Genomic DNA, 20,977 nt, shown 5'->3' with positions numbered 1-20,977 from the left:
GAATACACAGAAGAATTGTACAAAAAAGATCTTCATGACCCAGATGATCACGATCATGTGATCATGACCCAGATGATGATGATGGTGGGAGCACTCATCTAGACCCAGACCTCCTGGAATGTGGAGTCAAATGGGCCTTAGGAAGCACCACTGCGAACAAAGCTAATCAAGGTGATGGAATCCCAGTTGAGCTATTTCAAATTCTAAAAAATGATGCTGGGTAAGTGTTGCACTCAATATACCAGCAATTTTGGAAAACTCAGCAGTGGCCACAGGACTGGAAAAGATCAGTTTTCATTCCAATCCCAAAGAAAGGCAATGCCAAAGAAAGCTCAAACTACCACACAATTGCACTCATCTCACACGCTAGCAGGACTTCCCTGGTGGCTCAGAGGTTAAAGTGTCTGCCTGGAATGCAGGAGACCAGGGTTCGAACCCCGGGTCAGGAAGATCCCCTTGAGAAGGAAATGGCAACCCACTCCAGTACTCTTGCCTGGAGAATCCCATGGAGGGAGGAGCCTGGTAGGCTACAGTCCATGGGCTCACAAGGAGTCGGACACGACTGAGTGACTTCACTTTCACTTTCACATGCTAACAAAGTAGTGCTCAAAATTCTCCAAGCCAGGCTTCAAAAATACGTGAACTGTAAACTTCCAGATGTTCAAGCTGGATTTAGAAAAGGCAGAGGAACCAGAGATCAAATTGCCGACATCCGTTGGATCATTGAAAAAGCAAGAGAGTTCCAGAAAAACATCTATTTATCCTTTACTGACTATGCCAAAGCCTTTGACTGTGTGGATCACAACAAACTGTGGAAAATTCTTAAAGAGATGAGAATGCCAGACCACCTGACCTGACTCTTGAGAAATCTGTATGCAGGTCAGGAAGCAACAGTTAGAACTGGACATGGAACAACAGACTGGTTCCAAAGAGGAAAAGGAGTCTGTCAAGGCTGTATATTGTCACCCTGTTTTTTAAATTTATATGCAGAGTACCTCATGAGAAACGATGGGCTGGAGGAAGCACAAGCTGGCATCAAGATTTCCGGGAGAAATATCCATAACCTCAGATATGCAGATGACACCACCCTTATGGCAGGAAGTGAAGAAGAACTAAAGAGCCTCTTGATGAAAGTGAAAGAAGAGAGTGAAAAAGTTGGCTTAAAGCTCAACATTCAGAAAACAAAGATCATGGCATCTGGTCCCATCACTTTATGGGAAATAGATGGGGAAACAGTGGAAACAGTGGCAAACTTTAATTTTAGGGCTCCAAAATCACTGCAGATGGTGACTGCAGCCATGAAATTGAAAGACGCTTACTCCTTGGAAGGAAAGTTGTGACCAACCTAAACAGCATATTAAAAAGCAGAGATATTACTTGTCAACAAATGTCCATCTAGTCAAGGATATGGTTTTTCCAGTAGACATGTATGGATGTGAGTTGGACTATAACGAAAGCTGAGCCCCAAAGAATTGATGGTTTTGAACTGTGGTGTTGGAGAAGAATTTTGAGAGTCCCTTGGACTGCAAGGAGATCCAACCAGTCCATCCTAAAGGAGATCAGTCCTGAGTGTTCATTAGAAGGACTGATGTCGAAGCTGAAACTCCAATACTTTGGCTACCTGGTGAGAAGTGATTTATTGGAAAAGACCCTGATGCTGGGAAAGATGGAAGGCGGGAGGAGAAGGGGATGACAGAGGTTGAGATAGTTGGATGGCATCACTGACTCGATGGACATGAGTTTGAGTAATCTCCGGGAGTTAGTGATGGACAGGGAGGCCTGGTGTGCTGCAGTCCATGGGGTCACAAAGAGTCGGACATGACTCAGTGACTGAACTGACTGAACTGATAGCTTGAATTTAAGAACTGTGACACGATTTCACAGGAAGATGTTAGCCTTTTCATTTCTGGAAGCCAGAAGGGAAAAAGAAGTGGAGACAGAATTGTATGTGGAGCTTAGAACACAAAGCACCAAAGACTTTCATGGCCCTCTAGACCTTAGACTGCCTGGAGTATTAACACCAAGGAAGACATCTTTATCCTTAGGTGGACAGTGAATGTCAGAAAACTGAAAGCTGTCTATAGCAGCCGTTCAGCATGATAGAGCGTGCATGCATCTCAGTTGTGTCTGACTCTTTGGGACCCCATGGACTGTAGCCTGCCAGGCTCTTCTGTCTGTGGAATTTTCCAAGCAAGAATACTGGAGTGGGTTGCCATTTCCTCCTCCAGGGGATCTTCCTGACCACAGGACTGAACTCCTGTCTCTTGCATCTCTTGCACTGGCAGGTGGGTTCTTTACCACTGCACCACTTGGGAAGCCTAATATAATGCATGTCTGTTTATACATTATATATATTTTCATGCTTTACACATAGAAAAAGATTTTTGCCACCAAGAACAAAACTTAGCATCTCTGATAGCTGCCTATTTCTGAAGATGTTGGGTATATTTAATTCCTGTTCTTGCTTTTCCCCACTCAAAGGGAGATCACAACGTCTGAGTATTGATTAAGGCTTTAATTGTTACTCCAAATCATTCATCTTTTAGTGGGGAAACAAGAATTCATGGGGATTGAGAAACTTACCTGCCTGCATTGAAACCACTGCCTTCCCAGGGCATCAGGCTGCCTTCCATAACATGAGCCAAACAATTAGCATATGTGTGGGTTTGAGTAAGATGAGAATGAGTAAAAATGGGTCTTCCATTCCCTGGATCTGTCAAGAACGATTCATATGAAAAGGAATTAGAAATTTTCTTTTATTATAAAAGGATACTGAGAATATTGAGCCCCAGAAAGATCAAGTATCTATTCAAGTTCACTGTACATGCAGTGAATAGTACAGCTGGGGAAAATTTGAACTTGGAGTGTTCCCTCCATTCAACTGTCCATGGTCTGTCTACTATACGTACTTATTCTGATGGGTACCCTTTTGGTTTTTCACATCAGACATACATCCACGGCATGTTTTCCTTTCTCAATCACATCTTTAATGAGTTAAATGGAATTAACCTCATTTTATTTTATTACAATTATCTGAAAGATTTAGTCTCTGTTTTTGAGTAGGCATGTTAAAACACTTATATATGTTTTATGTGTCTTCCTTAAAATGCTAAGAATTTTAAAGTGTATACAAAATATTTTGAAGTGCGACTGTCACTATAGTGCTCATTGATGACCCTGCTGATGGTGGTTATTTACTGTGTCTGGCTACAGTGTTGCTTGCAACTATGAGCAGAGAGGAAGACACATCTCTGAAGAATCTTGGCCTACACAGTACTGAGGAAATGACTCAAGGCTCCAGGATGCCATCCATAATCACTGCTTTTGAAACCAAAGTTGCAAAATCTGAGGGTGGCACTACTGGTGAAATTCTACTGTCACGTCTGCCTACGTGACACTATCAGTCAAGAGTTGGATCTCACAGCCTGGCTCTGAGCAATAGCACTAGTATAAAAAAGAGCTTTGCTGCTTCATAGATTTAGAAAGGTTAAAGAGCAGTACCAGATTACCTAGATCAGTCTTCCCTACTCTAGACAGCATTCGTCATGTTAAAAGAAGGTTAATTCATTATTTGTTTCCAGCAAATTTCCTAATCAATTTCACAAAGGACACTGCTAAATAAGACTCTGATCTGTAAGACACATTGTCCAAACATCTTCTGTCAGAATGAGATAAGATTTTCCTCAGTGTGAAATGCAGAAAATATTGGAAAATAAAATAAATTCTCCTTCCTTCAATCAACTAGAACAATAGTTTTGAAACTGTTTAAGATCCCGGCACTGGGGACAGTACCTCAAGAACCACTGGGAAGAGATTGGAGGAAGGACTCTGGGTCTCCCAGCACCTCGAAGGAGAGCAGTGTCATCTACACTTATATGTAATGTTATACATGAAATTTATTTTGAAGAATGAATGTGGAAGGAAGGAAGGATGAATAGGCAGAGCACAGATTTCTTTTAGGGCAGTGAAACTACTCTGTATGATACTATGATGGTAGATCTGTGTCATTATTCATCTGTCCAAACTCATGGAATATACAGCACCCAGAGTGAGTCCTAAGTAAACCATGGACTTTGGGTGATAATGATGTTGTTGTGGATAATAATATAGGCTCATCAGTTGAAGCACTCTGGAGCAGGATGTTGATAATGGGAAAGGTTATGTATGTGTAGGGGTAGGATGTATACAGGAAATTTCTGTATCTTCCCCTCAATTTTGCTGTGAACCTAAAACTTCTCTGGACAATAATATCTATGAATAAAAAATAAGAATGCTGTCAACTCCTAACATGTTTTGGAATCTTCACTCCCTAAGCAGTTAAACTGTACTTTTCTCATGCCTGGAATCTCTCCTTTAATGTACTTAGTTAGCGCTGTCCTATATTCACACCCCTTATGAGAAAGCAGATGTTGTGCTGGCATATGGTGCCCACTCATAAATTTCTGTAACCTTTCCCTGGTAGACAAATCATAGGCAATGATGGGTTCCAGTGACCGGCCTTCTTAGCTTTCCCTGAGGAGCTCAGGAGCTCTGGTCCCATTTGTTCACCTCGGGTGGGTGAGCCATGGGCATCCATCCACTGACAGCAGGCCCAGACGGAGGCAGGGAGAAGACAGCAGGCTGGATCAGGCTCTGAGAGCTGCACTCAGCCTTCCACCTGGGAAAGCCAGAGGTGGGAGCCTGTGGGCCTCTGCAGGCTGCAGAGGAACTGAGCCAAGGGCTTCAGGTGCATGAGGTACTCTGAGCTGAGTGGCCCTGAAGAAAGGGGGTGAATGGCAGAAAATAGAGCCACTGATTAGTAGATCCTGAAGCAAGTGCCAACTGATTAGGTCACAGAACACCCAGAGGTATCTTTGAAAATGAGCGGAAGAGCTGCCTCTCCTGACATAAACATCACAGTGTAGCTTCATTTTCCCTTTTCATTCTAAAAACTGTAGTGACACAAATGGTCTGATCCTGTATGATCCTGCATTTGCACACATTTTGCTTGTCATTGATTTGTGTCAGTCTTGTCTCCTGATCCATGCTGCAGACAACCTGAGAACACAAACCATGTGTCCTAAAACTGTTCCTCCTTTCTAGAGCACAAACCTGGGCACATTCTGTGCACTTGTATTCAAGTATGGACTAAATGACAAAGGGAAGGCCACTGTCACAGACTTTTCTCACATCAGTAACAGCAACTAACACTGATGTCACACCCCACTGTGTTTGTACAGTCACACTGGATAGTCTGCTTTCCTGTGCCTTACCTAATTTGATAAGCATGTGCATTGCCTGATTGGCCTGTTACACTAAAACTGTTGTTTCAATGATTTGTCCAATACCATAGAGATCCGAGATATAAAAGAAGGATAGAATTTACGTTTCCTAACTCATTGTCCAGTTTCAGCTACAGTTAACCTGAACTTTTATTCTAGTATAAGCCAGTTGTTTTTTCTTTACAAAAGAATTCAGGCAGGTAAGCAGTCACATTGGTGTACCTTGGTACTGGGATAGCATTAGAAGTGCTCTGGAAATGATACCCAATGATGAGTATAGGGACTTATCTAACCTTCTATCCTGACAGTCAGCCATATGGTTACATACCTCTTCTGTTTTGAAAGCTGAATCTGTGGTCCCACAAGGAGCTTGGCTAATTATGGAGAGCTGGAAGTATACACATAAAGGTAATATATGTGTCCTATCTTTAGTAACTTATGCCATCAATGAGGCCACGAAGGAAGATGCCTCAAGCTCTGAGCAACCAACGGGGAAAAGACTTCACAGGTGGGTAACTATTAGGCAGGATGGAGTTCAGTTCAGTTCAGTCACTCAGTCGTCTGCAACTCTTTGCAACCCCATGGACTGCAGCACACCAGGCCTCCCTGTCCATCACCAACTCCTGGAGATTGCTCAGACTCATGTCCATCAAGTCAGTGATGCCAACCAACCATCTCATCCTCTGTCGTCCCCTTCTCCTCCCGCTTTCAATCTTTCCCAGCATCAGGGTTTTTTCCAATGAGTCAGTTCTTCACATCAGGTGGCCAAAGTGTTGGAGCTTCAATTTCAGCATCAGTCCTTCCAATGAATATTCAGGACTGATCTCCTTTAGGATTGACTGGTTGGATCTCCTTGCAGTCCAAAGGACTCTCAAGAGTCTTCTCTAACACCAAAGTTCAAAAGCACCAATTCTTTAGTGCTCAGCTTTCTTTATAGTCCAACTCTCACATCCATACATGACTACTGGAAAAACCATAGCTTTGACTAGACAGACTTTTGTTGGCAAAGTAATGCCCCTGCTTTTCAATATGCTGTCTAGGTTGGTCACAGCTTTTCTTCAAGGAGCAAGAGTCTTTTAATTTCATGGCTGCAGCCACCATCTGTAGTGATTTTGGAACCCCCAAAAATAAAGTCTGCCACTGTTTCCATTGTTTCCCCACCTATTTACCATGAAGTGATGGGACCAGATACCAGATCTTTGTTTGTTGAATATTGAGTTTTAAGCCAACATTTTCACTCTCCTCTTTCACTTTCATTAAGAAGCTCTTCAATTCCTCTTCACTTTCTGCCATAAGGGTGGTGTCAACTGTTTATCTGAGGTTATCAATATTTCTCCCAGCAATCATGATTCCAGGTTGTTCTTCATCCAGCCCAGTATTTCCCATGATGTACTCTTATGTATGTTCTCCAGTAAAGAGCATCCTGATGAAAGTGAAAGAGGAGTGAAAAAGTTGGCTTAAAACTCAACATTCAGAAAACTAAGATCTTGGCATCTGGTCCCATCACTTCATGGCAAATAGATGGGGAAACAACAGAAACAGTGACAGACTTTATTTTGGCGGGCTCCAAAATCACTGCAGATGGTGACTACAGCCATGAAATTAAAAGATGTTTGCTCCTTGGAAGAAAAGTTTTGACTAACCTAGACAGCATATGAAAAAGCAGAGATATTACTTTGCCAACAAAGTCCATTGTCAAAGCTATGGTTTTCAGTAATCACGTGTGGCTGTGAGAGTTGGACCATAAAGAAGGTTGAGCACTGAAGAATTGATGCTTTTGACTGTGGTGTTAGAGAAGGCTCTTGAGAGTCCCTTGGACTGCAAGGAGATCCAACCAGTCTATCCTAAAGGAAATCAGTCCTGAATATTCATTGGAAGGACTGATGCTGCAGCTGAAGCTCCAACACTTTGGCCACCTGATGCGAAGAGCTGATTCATCAGAAAAAACCCTGATGCTGGGAAAGATTTAAGTGGGAGGAGAAGGGGACAAAAGAGGATGAGATGGTTAGATGGCATCACTGACTCAATGGACATGAGTTTGAGCAATCTATGGGAGCTGGTGATGGACAGGGAAGCCTGGTATGCTGCAGCCATGGGGTCTCAAAGAGTTGGATACGACTGAGTGATTGAACTGAACTGAACTGAACTGAACTCTGCATATAAGTTAAATAAGCAGGGTGACTATATACAGCTTTGTTTTACTCCTTTCCCAATTTGGAACCAGTCTGTTGTTCCATGTCTAGTTCTAACTTTTGCTTTTTGATCTGCATACAGATTTCTCGGGAGGCAGATAAGGTGATCTGGTGTTCCTATCTCTTTAAGAATTTTCCAGTTTGTTGTGATCCAGACAGGATGGAGACAGGGTGCCAAATTGAGTTACAGGCAAAAGAATAATATTAGCAGGAGGTGAGGGGAGGTGCAAGAACATGTTTTTTGAATAACCGTGGGTTTACTCCAGTCCTCTACTTTGATATTTTTCTTCTCCATCCATCAACCCTACCTAAAATTCAATCACTCAACAAATATATATTGAGCTTTATTTTATACTAGATACTTCCCTTCCTTTACTTCCCATCCCCATTTCTGGCTACCTCACACCTGCATGGCCTTCCAAGCTGGTAAAGAATCTGCCTTCCAACCAGGAGATCCAGGTTCAACCCCTGGGTTGGAAAGATCCCCTGGAGAAGGAAACTGCAACCCACTCCAGTATTCTTGCCTGGGAAATCCCATGGACAGAAGAGGCTGGCCAGCTACAGTCCATGAGGTAACAAAAAGTCAAACACAATTTAGTGACTAAACACCAGAACAGCTGTATAACTGCAAGTACTTTTCTATGGTAGATCACAGTCCCTGGTCACTCAACACTGATTTATGAGTAGGTCTTGATATGTACTTATGTGAGACAAACTGTTGGGTGTTTTACAAAGTCTAAAACTCTCTAAAGAAATAACCCTGTCTTCAAGGAGTTTGAACTCTTGTAAGGAAGATTAGACAGGCACGAAAAGAATCATGATTCATGGTATAATGTAAGTGCTGCATAAGAGGTGTAAAATGAATTATAGGAATTTGCACAGTGTAACAGAGCTCCATTATGACATGGTTCATTAGTACATGCCTTTGGATATACTATAAATCAACTCTTGATACACACAGAAATAATGAGTGAATCAATTAGGAAGAGGAATCCTTTTTATTCCAGGTGAAGCCAAGATGGCAGAACTAAGATCTAGATTTCAAGTTCAGTTTCAAGTTTCAGTTCATCATCTTTAATGGTGTCATAGGTCTCTTTAAGATCCAAGACAATGGGATTGTGGCGGCTGACACTGAAAGAGGGAGCTGAGACTTCAAGGTCAAATTGCAGTGAGTCATTATCACAGGCAGGGTCAAGGGAGTATGTGGAGTTTTTCTATGTGACACAGGAAGGTGGGAGGAGCACTGAAGAACCAGACCACCACTTGGGAGGACCACCAGGGCTGAGGTACAGAGAAACTAGGACGTGATTAGTCAGATTCATCCTAGGGCTTACTTGCATGGCCACATACATGCTCGTGACTTCAGCAACCATCTTAATATAACCAACTCGGACTTCCTCTGAGATCTAGGTTTATAAACTTACCTAGTTATAGAGTGAGAAACCCAAGAACTATTCTGGTCATCGCCTCTCCTGCTTCCCCAGGGCCCAATTGTTACCAATTGACTTAAATTTATCTCTGAATTATCTCTTGGTTGCATCCATTTTTACACCTCTGTGGCCTTCCATCTGGTCTAGGAAGTCCAGTAGTTCCCTACTGTAGTTCCCTCCTAGCTGGCCCACTCACATCTGATCTGACGTCTCTACCATCTATTTCCCACACTGCTTTCAGAGACATCTTTGCAAAATGAAATATGACTATGTCACTCCCCTGGTATGACATTTCCACTGCTTCCCATTGCCCTGAGAAGAAAACCAAATAGTTGGCATACATCAAGGGTCTCGCTTTATCTAATATAAACTGCCTCTCTAATCTCACTATCCATCTTTCCCCCAAGCCTGCTGGAATTCAACCACAGTGACCTCTCCCTGGTATCAAACATGCCATACTCCCCCTTTGTTGGGCTGCACTCTGTATGCCTGTTAGCCTTGTAGTTCTCCAGCCTCAAGACTGAAGACATAGCCCAGAGACAGTGACAGAGACATCAACAGCTTATTGGGTAGGAAGTTTTACATAAAGTTCCAGGAGTAACACCTCATCACGCACAGCAGATGACAGGCAGGATGTGGCTACAGTCATTGTTACTGGGAAGAAAAGAGGGTTACCATTTATAGGGAGAATTGACAGGGGGCTTGTCAATTACCAGGAACTAGTAAGCCCTATAATTAAAAGAACTGGCTGGTCCTGTGAGTAGAGTAGGGACTGCTTGCGCAGGGGATTACAGAAAGCTAAAGAAAAGCCACCTGAGTGACCAGACCATACACTCCTGGTGCAGGGTCTTGGCTCATGTGTTCCTGCAGCCTGGTATGGTCATCTCCTCCCTTCTGCAGCCACTTCCCTTGATTCCTGCTTCAGCCTCACCCATCTTTGACATCTCAGCTCAGATCCCAAGTCTTTAGAAATGCTTCCCTAAATTCCATCTTCACTCATCCACTTCAATAAGTGAAATTCTTACATTCATGTTCTCCCAGGTCTGTGTTTCCTATTCAGCATGCTAACCTCAGTTTATAATTTAACATTTACCAATGTGATTATCTCTCTTTCCATGTAAACGGTAATCTCTGTGAGAACAAGAGGTACCTCAGCTTTTTCTCTCCATCTTTTCCATCTTATCTCCAGTGATAATCAAAGCAGTCTGGTAGGTGCTCAACATATATGTTAAGGATACCACCAGTAATATTTTGGTTAAACACCCCCTCTAGAGATACATGCATTTTTATTACATATGTCACACTCACAGACATTGATTGGTTTCACTGAAAGATATAAATGAAATGGTTCTTTATGTTGACATAACATTGTACTTGTAAACATAATCGAGGTAACATTCTTAGCTAAGACAAGGAAGTGGTAGATTTTCTGATGATTCTGATTCAAGCCCTTCAAATAGTGCATTTCTAAAGAAACCTAAACTCTTACAAATAGAAACCCACTGAGGTGGTATAAGAGGTCATAGAAAAGTAAGGACATTTCGGATGGCACCTGTGACCTGTGACCAGCCTTCTGTTGACTCCTAGACCTGAGGCTCATAGAAAAGTAGGGGTGGCTGGGGAGGAAGGCACAGACTGGAACAAAGTCCTGTGTGCCTGTTCAATTTGAACATTTCCCAAGATAACTGCAGAATTTCAAGGCGAGAAGCTGGAAGTAAGATTAGCAATTCATTAGTGGCCAAGTTTGAAAAGTCACCATTGTCACTGGCTAATGAGGCTTTATAGTCTAAATCTCCAAGAAAGAAACAAAACATCTTCATTAGCTAGTGACAAACATCCTTGTGCATTTCTGGAACCAAGATTTTGTTGATTGCTGACACTTGAGAGAGGGTTGTGATTCATATTATGAAAAGAACTAGATTTTTTTAAAAGGAGATGCAACTTGGTAACTAATTTTTGTCTCTCTCTGCCAGTGTAACCGTTTGAATGTTAATTTAATTTTACAGAATATCATTTATGTAAATGTAATTAGAAGGGAAACATGATCTGGAGATGCACAGCACCAAAGAAAATTTATTACTCCAAGGGGTATTGCTCTAATCATTCAACTGCAATATTGAGTTTCCCCAGATTTAATCTAAAAGCAATAAATTACAAAAGGCTAATGCCCTGCCCAACAACAAGCTGTCATGAACCCAAGTTTCAGGGAGGGAAACCAGAAAGAGGAAGAGGGTGGGGGGAAAGCCTGAACTTAATTTCAGCAACAGGCTATCAGCAGCTTCACATTTCCTGACATAAAATTCAGGAGAGACAACAGAGCTAGCTCTTTCCTAAACAAGAATAAAATGGTGACTTCCAACCTCCTACTGCTTTTCCATCCAGAAATCTGACCAGGGCTCTTGTTGCCAAACATTATTATAAATGTTCCAAGTTCAGGGCCCCATGTTCCCCAACAACGTAGGGAGAGGAATCCAGCCAGGATAAAACAGCCTTGTCTCTTCATGTTACTGTGAGGCTGTTCTTTTGCAGAGATGAGGAAAAGACCCAGCCTGATTAATGTCAAGGTCCTCATTGCATTCTGTTGCATGCATGCAGGAAAGCCAGTTCTGCTGAGGCGCCCTGCCAACACAGAGAAGCCAAGCCTGTTAAAAGAAATGTTCTTCGGTCTTCTTTCCTGTCCATGACAAGTGAGAGGTCATAGCTAGAAGAACTTGGGGTGGTAAGTGTTCTCTCTGTTGCATAAGCCCCATATCTGAATTTGACTGTGACTGAGGCTACCTGGTCCTTTAAAGGTACTCAACAATTGCCATGATGAAAAGAGAAAAAAGAAAATCAATCAATCAATCAAACCACCTGGCTCTATAAAAGAAATCCTTGGTGAGGCTACTATAACCTGGGTTCCACCAAGAAGTGATAAAATTAAGATTTCCATGGTTAGGACTTAAGTATGGGTATCTTTTAAAAGCTCCCCACTGGTGATTTTAATGTGCAGCCCACAGTAAGGACAGTCCTGGATAAAGGTTTATGGCCTGCAGTGGGATGCCTATGTTCAATATGTCATAGTGTCATAGATTCATTCTCATGGACAGGGATTTCTTAAATGAAACGAAAGTGAAGGGGAAATATGTCTGCTCTCAGAGAACAGAAAGACAGTTGTGGCAGACCAGGTAGGCAATTGGAGAAGGAGATGGGGAACCCACCCCAGTATTCTTGCCTGGAGAATCCTATGGACAAAGGAGCCTAGAGGGCTATAGTCCATGGGGTCATAAAAGTCAGACATGGCTTAGTGACTAAACCACCAGGTAAGCAACAGTAAATCACCAAACAAAAGCATATCATTTCATGTCCTTTTAAAACCTAAATAATAAAAGGTCTTATGCTAGTGTTAAACTATTTTGTCTAACATGTTAAATAATATAACCTACCTCATCTTCTTCAAGTCAAGCAGTTTGAGCATTGTAACCAAAGGCATGTCTGGGGAAAAAAAAAAAAAAAACCCTAAAAGAAATTGTACATTTTTTTTCATTACTCAGAAACATATTGACTCTGTTTGCTCATTTGTTTGCATTTGCTTGTTTTTTGTCCTTGAATCCTGTGCATTGACTGGACTGTTTAATTCAGCAAAGGGTGTGTTATCTGGGGAGAATGAATATTTTCAGAGTTTAAAGATAGAATAGAGGCTGTGACTCTATTAGAATTTCTCAATTATACATCTGCAATTAGTGGTACATGAAACATTTATTTTTAACCTTTTGCTATTTTGTTTTGTTTTGTTAATAGGTTTTTAAATTTTTTTCCTTTTTTATTAAATTTATTTATTTTTAATTAAAGAATAATTGCTTTACAATATTGCATTGGTTTCTGCCATGCACCAACATGAATCCGTTCTAGGTATACATACGTCCCCTCCCTTTCGACCCTCCCTCCCAGCTGTCACCCCTCCCCAGCCCTCTAGGTTGTTAAAGAGTGCTGGTTTGAGTTGCTCGAGCCATACAGAAAATTCTCTTTGGCTCTCTATTTTACGAAAGGTAGTGTATATGTTTCCATGCTACTCTCTCCATTCATCATCCCACCCTCTCCTTTCTCCTCCCCCACATGTGTCTAGAGCCTATTTACAGAGTGAGGTAAGTCAGAAAGAGAAAAACAAATATTATATATTAACACATATATATGGAATCTGGCAAGATGGTACTGATAAATCTATATACAGGGCAGCAATGGAGATGCAGACAAAGAGAACAGACTTATGGCCATTTTGTTTTTATTCAAATGTTTAGTAGAAGAAATGTAAGCAGCACTTCAAACCTGTGCTTCAGTGGAAAATATTTCTTAGAGTGAGACTAAGGAAGACTTGACTTGATTCAAACCAATTTGAAAGTGAAAGTGAAGTGGCTCAGTCGTGTCCGACTCTTTGCAACCCCATGGACTGTAGCCTACCAGGCTCCTCCGTCCGTCGGATTCTCCAGGCAAGAGTACTGGAGTGGGTTGCCATTTCCTTCTCCAGGGGATCTTCCCAACCCATGGATAGACGCCGGGTCTCCTGCATTGCAGGCAGATGCTTTACCATCTGAGCCCCCAGGGAAGACTCCAAACCAATTTAGGAGAACATAATAGAGAAGTTCTCTAGTAGAGATGACGACATTGATAAACATAGCACATGAATAAAATTTGTCTATAAACACCCTGATTGAATAACAGGAGAGAAAAACTCACTGTGACCATTGAACATTCAGTATTTCCATTATATTTCCTCTACCACCCGGAAACTCCCCACCACAGATATCCACTTCACTGTTTGAAAGGGTTTGACTTCATCTTCCTCCAGTCCCTGAGTCAGGGAAGATTCTTTACAAGATAAAGTACTTGTTGATGATGATGTTCTAAAGTCTTTAAACCATGGAAAGAGGCCTGTCCATTGGTCTAACACTCACTTCACAGAGGAATCAGCCGTAGACTTCAATGACTGACACAAACTGTCTGGGAATAGATAACTTTTGGCCACAGGAAAAGACAGATGAGAGAGAGAGGGAAAAAAAAAATACTTTGAATACTCATTTTTTACTCCATTTCTCGGAACTATGTCTCTGCTGATTCTGCGACTCCTTAATTGCACTTGCTAAGCAAAACACGCTGATGGGTCAAGCGGAATTAAATTACCCAAACAAATCAGGTGGAAGAGCATCCTTTGTTACCTGATCTTTGGAGACTGTATTTCAAGTCTCTTCCTCCCTACTTGTGAGTACCCTTTTCCTGTTTTAAGGCCATTAGACCTCATGTCTCACTAAACTTTCTCTTCCAAATCACATGTCTCAAGAGTGTTCAATTAACTGATTCATTATCACAGCTCCCCTGTATTAAATCATATTATAAATTTAATCAGCTAATTATTTTTAACTTTGCAGATATTTAATTATTAGCTAGTTCTTCTCTTAGGAGTCAACCAAACTACATAAAGATGGGGCATATGTACAACTTGTCTTTCTTTTCTTATTTCCAAAGGTACTCATGATTGCATCAAAAATCAGCAAAAACCAGACAAAATAAACAATAAAAATTGGTTTTAACAGTCTAATTATGAGGCAGTGGCAAAAGTTTTCAGAGGCCTGACTGGGTTGCAATAGTTCATAGAGAAAAACATAATTTTTTGAATTTGTTTGATTCACATATCAGATCACAGCTAAAAACATAATGTTCTCAATATCACCAGCAAATGATACCAAACAATGTCATGAATTAATGACCAAAAAATGCTTTTCCGTTGAAAAGCAATTGAGAATTCACTCATTTCTAAGAATAGTTTTACATCTGATTCTCAAGTGAAGTTGATCAAATGTTCCCATTTCTTATAGATTTCAAAGTAACCATACTGCTGAGTTAAAATGAAATGCTGAGCAATTGTTTAGGTAATACAGCAATGCAAAAAATCTGGGAAATGCTGCTCAAGTTTTCATTTCCCACCTTCTTTCATTTTTAGTTACAGGTATTTACTTAGATTGTCTAAACTTTGGTCTCAGTCTCTCAATTCATTCGGCCCATCGAGATAACCTTTGCTGACTAATACATAAATTCTTACCATCAGCTTACCAAGAGGAGAAACAAATGGTTGTGACCTAATAATAAAATGTGGCAAAAAGAAAACACAGAAGTTAGATTGTTCCTAGAATCAAATTAAGACAACTAAGTCGACTAAGAAATATCAAGGTACTACAAATGGAAAACACCTGAATAATATGAATAGGTTTGGTTGCCTTTATTCCTTTTTGAAATAATGAAGGAAAACCAAAAATATATCCATATCATACTTGTAAACATACAAAGAGATTCAGTAAGTTAGTTGCCCAAGTCTACACAGCTAAATACTAGTGAATAGTGCATCTTGGGTTTAAAATGAAAGCACTGCAGCCACCTCAAAACCAAAAGCAATGGAAAAGTTTGAATGAACCACTACAAAGGGTGACATTTGGTTAGGTATTTAAATGAAAGCAGCCAGCCATGTGAAGACCTGGCTTGTAAAGTGAGTTTACAATGCAAGGACCTGAGGTGGGAAGAGGCTGTAAGTGAAGGTAAATAGAGAACCCAGGAACAAGCCCTGTTTATTAAGGCCATTGTTGCATTCTAGCATCAGAGATTGGTAATGGCCACATCCTCCAGAAAGGATGAGTGACCACCTGACCACTTTTCATTCCAAAAGGAAAGGGCTTTTGATTCTTTTGGCATTTCAATCGTTAGTATGTAAGGCAATTACTCGCTGGCTAACATTTGAACAGGACTGATAGATTTCATTCAGGTCAATGGGTGGCTTCTGCCTTCCCATCCTAGGAACTCTGCCAAGATCAGTAGGTTATAGAGCAAATAAATACCACAATATGTCAGAATTTCTTTCTTTCTTTCTTTTTTGGCATTCCTCTGGGCTTCTTGTTTTAGCTACTGGAGCCAGGCTAGGAAGCAGATGGTATACCCCTAGTTGGGTGCTGCACTAGGCACTTAGTAATACATAGTAAGTGGACCAAGGTAATAGCAGGCATTTAAAACATCAAAAATGCCCTTCAAACACTTTAGTGCATTGTGTTAGTTGCTCAGTCGTGCCCAACTCTTTGCGACCCCATGGACTCCAGCACACCAGGCTCCTCTGTCCATGAGATTCTCCAGGCAAGAATACTGGAGTGGGTTGCCATTTCCTTCTCCAAGGGATCTTCCCAACCCAGGGATCGAACCCGGGTCTCCTGCACTGCAGGTAGATTCTTTACCGACTGAGCTACTGAGAAATGAAAAGAGTACAAAAATTGTATTTTATAAACTCTATTATCTTTTCTGTTCTTTGTCGTTGCTCATTGCTTTTTACTTGCTAAGTCGTGTCCAACTCTGAGACCCCATGGACTGCAGTATGTCAGGCTTCTCTGTCCTTCACTGACAATTGAGTGTGTGATTCTATTGAATCATCTTGTCCATCTCTTATTTTTTATTGACATACAAAAAAAAAACTGTACATATTCAAAGATAGTTATCCACCTATGACTCTGTCACCATCTATAGCTCCATAAACTAAACTCTCACCTCTAAGATTTCTCCCTCTTGCCTTGTTTTTTCAATAAGCATTAAAAAATGTATTATCTTTTTTAAAAAGTTGAATTAATTAAACAAGGTGGATTTGGAGGAATGGGGTTGGGTGGTGTTTCTGAGAAACCAAAGAGCCATTTTGGTAGGCTTTTTCTTTCTACTAAGAAGATACACTTTGGTAGATACAGTCCTGAATCTCAAAATACTGACAAAAAGCATATTAGAAAAGTATTTTACTTTACAGTTGATATAGGCAATGCATTCTGTTCAGGTTTATAAGCAAGTTTGTTTGAAACTACCTGCAATCCAAAAAGTCTGCTTGGATTTCTAGAGCTTATTTTACCTGAGCTCAGGAAGCACAGGTCTAATAAAACACTAAAATACTTCTGAAATTCCGGTATAATTGTTAAAGTCTAATTAATCATTGTGAGGTTATGAAGGCTGCCATGGGGAATGCATTTGACCCAAGTGTAAAGAGTTATTTACTACAACTTCTTCCAAATGCTGCTTTTCATTATCCAAGGGCCTTACTATAGCAGTCATTTATTATAGTTTCTTAATTATTCAGTCCAACAAGGTTTATAATTATAATCCTGCCACTAATGACAAGGCAATATATAACTCCTTAAGGAATCACAGTTTTTATCTGATGTTAATTGATGCCCACTTACAAATAGAGACTTACCCATAAAATCCACTTGATGTTTGAATTTAATCTTTCAATATTCATTGAAAAACTATAAGAAATATTCTCTAAAGCATCCAAGTAAGTCCAATGTACTAGTTTTATTAACATTTGAACATACAACAGGTTTATTTCTTGGTGTGAACTCCCTCTATGAGTAATATTTGGGGCATGTCACCAGATCAGAGCTTGAAGGGGGAGGAGGGTAAGATTCATTCTTTTCTTCACCCTAAGAGGCAACTCTCTGTCAAGATTTCAACATTTTTAAATGTTGACAAGCATGCACAGTCTAAGATGTGCTTTTCCCCTGGCTCATTATGTAAATTATATTCATGTAATGCATCACTTGGGTATTCAAGTGCAAGCCCATGGTGTCTAATACATGTCCTCCTTGTCAGGAGCGACAGCACTGTACATTTTCAGTAAAGATAACTGATCAGGGGAAGAAAAAAAATAACTGCTATTTTCAATCAGAACTATAGAAAGTGCCTTTAGTCCAAAAAAGATGTGATTCCAGGCTTAGGCTGTAAAATACATCTCTGACCTTATTAGCCAGGCTCCTGTGTTAAATATAGTGGCTGTAATAGAATTTGTATGCCCTAGTTTCTGACAGGTTGAATGTTGCTTAGTGATCCAGGAGTGGGAAATGGCTGCCTGCATTCAAAGGAGATCGTAGATTACAGACAATTCCTGGATATTGCAACCAAAGGATGCTGTTACAATGGCCCACAAGAAGAGACAGAGCTTCTTACAGCCTGTAACTGAAGGGGCTGTATTTGCCATCTGTTACTGTGTTATGATTGACTCCAAAACTATTTCTTTATCTCAAACTGTTTATTTATCTGTGGGCTGGGAATCTGGGCTAGCTCAGCTGGTTCCTCTGCTTCAGGGTCTCTCAGAGGCTGCAGTCAAGGGGTCAGCCAGGACTGTGGTCATCTCAAGGCTCAAGAGGGGAAGGAGTCTATGATTCGCATTAGAAGCAAGTCACTAGGCTTTAGCCCCCATGCAAGAGGTCGGGAATACCTTAAGTCTAAAGTCTCTTAAGTCTTTCTACCCAAAGAACTAAGGTTTCTCAGGTGTCCAAAATATCCCCCCACCCACTCATTATTATGACATACTATCAAGGCACCTAGTGAAATCTGCAAGCCAACAAAATGAAAGGGTAGCACCTGGGATCTCTTCCTACACTCTTGGGGGCTGGCAAGAAATGTAATGATGTTATTCACAGGAGGAACATGGCAGAGTGCAACAAAAGAAATTTATTTTCAATTACAAATGTAAGCCAAAAAAATTCGAAAAAACATCGGTATCAGTACCCTTTTCCTTCATGTGTCTAATACATCCAAAGCCTCTTCCAAAAGTCCAGAGGAAAACCTCCATCAGGCAACGGAGATGGCAGACACAGCGGTGCAGCCGAGAGAGCTAGAGTGCTGCAACCACCTGCAGCCAGCCGTGACCAGAGTTGCACAGAGTGTGATGGATGAAAGCAAAGCCTTCAGTGAAAGTCACCATTGAACACACTGAGCCAATGGCTGGACTTTTTTCAAGTGCCTAAACAAGACTAACACCTGACAATAAAGCCATCGAAACCAGAAGCAGAATTTGCCCAGGCAAGAGGCACAAATGATGTGTAGCAGCCATGTTTGGTGAATAAAGGAAAACATAGAATAGTTTAGGAACATTCCTTTGGCCATGCTGATTAAAAAAAAAAAAAAGCTATCACTAATCCTAAACAGTGAGGAACTGGAATATCGTCACCACCGCCCACTATGCATTTGTGATATCTTGTGAAGGGATAAGTAGGATTTTCTGAAGGATGACCTTTGAGCTCTTTCTGGCTTGCCTGACAACTGACCTAACAGGGACTGAGGGCTTCCTTCTTTGGTATGAGGTATAAACCTTTCTATAGGTTCATAAGGAACTGCTCTGAATCACTTCCCAAGGGACCAGAAATCATAAGATTTCCAGATGTTAGCCATCTGTACTTCCTCAGAACACCCTTAACAATTTGGTTATAAGTTGAGACTTCTTTAAACAAAGCAAGCCCAATGTGCCTCTTTCCCCTCAAATCTTCTCTCATGATTGCCTTATAAGAAGGGAAATCAGCAGGCCTGACTTTCCTTCAAGGGAGAGATAGCCCCACAGTACATCCCTTGGTGTACTGCCGAAGCACATTGCCCCATGAAATGAGCAGAGGACTGAACACCATGTCTGCTGAGCCTTCTGCCCCTGAGGTTCAGCTGCACCAAGAGATGTTGCTAGTGTCCTCCTGGGAACTTGCCTCAAGTAAGTGTCATGTGTATCAATATTTATAGAAAACATCATATTATTCTTGTTATAGATTGAGTCTTCAAACAGCTAAGTATCATAATAGAGAAAGCCATGGTCCAGTGTGCCAACTATCAGGATGAATGTTTCAGTGTTCAGAATGGACAACATCTGGTAAGTTGCACATTTTATGAAATGTCTTCTTAACCAGGCTTATTGCAGCATGTGTGTTTTGTGTATAACACTGAAATTTTTATCATCAGTAATTTAGTGATTCTTTTCTGAGTCATTAAAGCTTGAAGGTTGTCTTAGCTTGGATTCCACAAGAAGCAAAATCTCAGAAAAAGGCCATGTGTAAGGAGTTTATTTGGGAACATGATCTCAGGGAACTAGAGTGAAATGGGAGAAGAGAAAGGACGGGCTACTCGTCCTATGGGACCATAAAATGGAATGCGTCTCTGAATGTTCCTGGGGCACAAGAGGGGACAAAGGAAGAAGCATTTCCCCATTGACTTCCAGTCTTCATTGGCAAACATTTTCCCCAACCTCAATTTAATTACTCACATTTCTGGGTTGCATGGTCTCGGGCATAAAAGTATGTTCCTAAAATATGGTCCCGTGCAGTGGTACCAATAAAAGCAGCCTCATGTCTGCCAGAAGCAAGAGATGTACATAGCAGTGGTCTGAAGGGAGCCTGCACCTATTGGAAACTGGCTGGAGCCTATGCAGAGCTATTGTTGGCAATAATGGCTGACCTAGGATACAGGAGTGACTCTGATGGTCAGAAATGGTGCTATGGTGCTTGCACACGTGCTCAGTCAAGTCCGACTCTTTGCGATCCCAAGGACTGTAGCTCTCCAGTCTTCTCTGTCCATGGAATTCTCCAGGCAAGAATACTGCAGTGGGTTGCCATTTTCTTCCCAACCCAGGGATCAAACCTACGTCTCTTGTGTCTCCTGCATTGGCAGGTGGATTCTTTACCACCACACCACCTGGGAAGCCTGAAATGGTGCTTAGTCTTTACTAAAAGGTTTTCAGATGGAACATTCTTATGGTGACAAAATCAACTATCAGAGAGCTAACAATTCAAGTGTATAATAGCTTGTTTCTGAGTGGAAATTAAGAAATAGTACTGAAGCTAAGAGACACAGTTTCCATCTTTGAATGGAAAGTTTGACTTGTAGGATTCACTAGGTGCCATAAAATGGTCTCATTGAACTGGAGGGATTTTGGCCTCTTAGATACCTCAGTTTCTGTGGTACAATGCCTTAAATAGCTCTCCCAAACTCCCACCTTGTAGCATTCATGCCCTTGTGTAATCTTCTCTACTTGTTTGTGAGCAGGACCTAGTGATTTGCTTCTAATGCAAAAAAAAAAAAAGTCACAGGACACTGAGTTTCAAAATTATTTTATTTACAATTTTCTTTAGGCAAGACAGTATGAGAATGTGAGCTTCAAGAATGCATTATTTGACCAACAATCCTATCACCAGCCATGGGGACAGTGTTTGGCACATAATAGATGCTCAATTAGCATTTGTTGAATGAATACAATTAGGTGAAGAGGAAGAGAGTAGTGGCCAGT

At 41.1% G+C, this 20,977-nt stretch overlaps 1 non-coding gene across 1 annotated transcript; it reads left to right on the top strand.

Moving 5' to 3' along the window:
* Positions 1 to 377: 377 nt before the first annotated feature.
* Positions 378 to 450, top strand: TRNAS-GGA. The gene has a single exon. It is a non-coding gene; the product is annotated as a tRNA-Ser (tRNA).
* Positions 451 to 20,977: the final 20,527 nt, after the last annotated feature.

Source organism: Oryx dammah, unplaced genomic scaffold, assembly GCF_014754425.2.
Source record: "Oryx dammah isolate SB20612 unplaced genomic scaffold, SCBI_Odam_1.1 HiC_scaffold_25, whole genome shotgun sequence".
Classification (NCBI taxonomy): domain Eukaryota; kingdom Metazoa; phylum Chordata; class Mammalia; order Artiodactyla; family Bovidae; genus Oryx; species Oryx dammah.
Note: the sequence above shows the minus strand (reverse complement) of the source record. Positions and strands in the feature narration are given on the sequence as shown.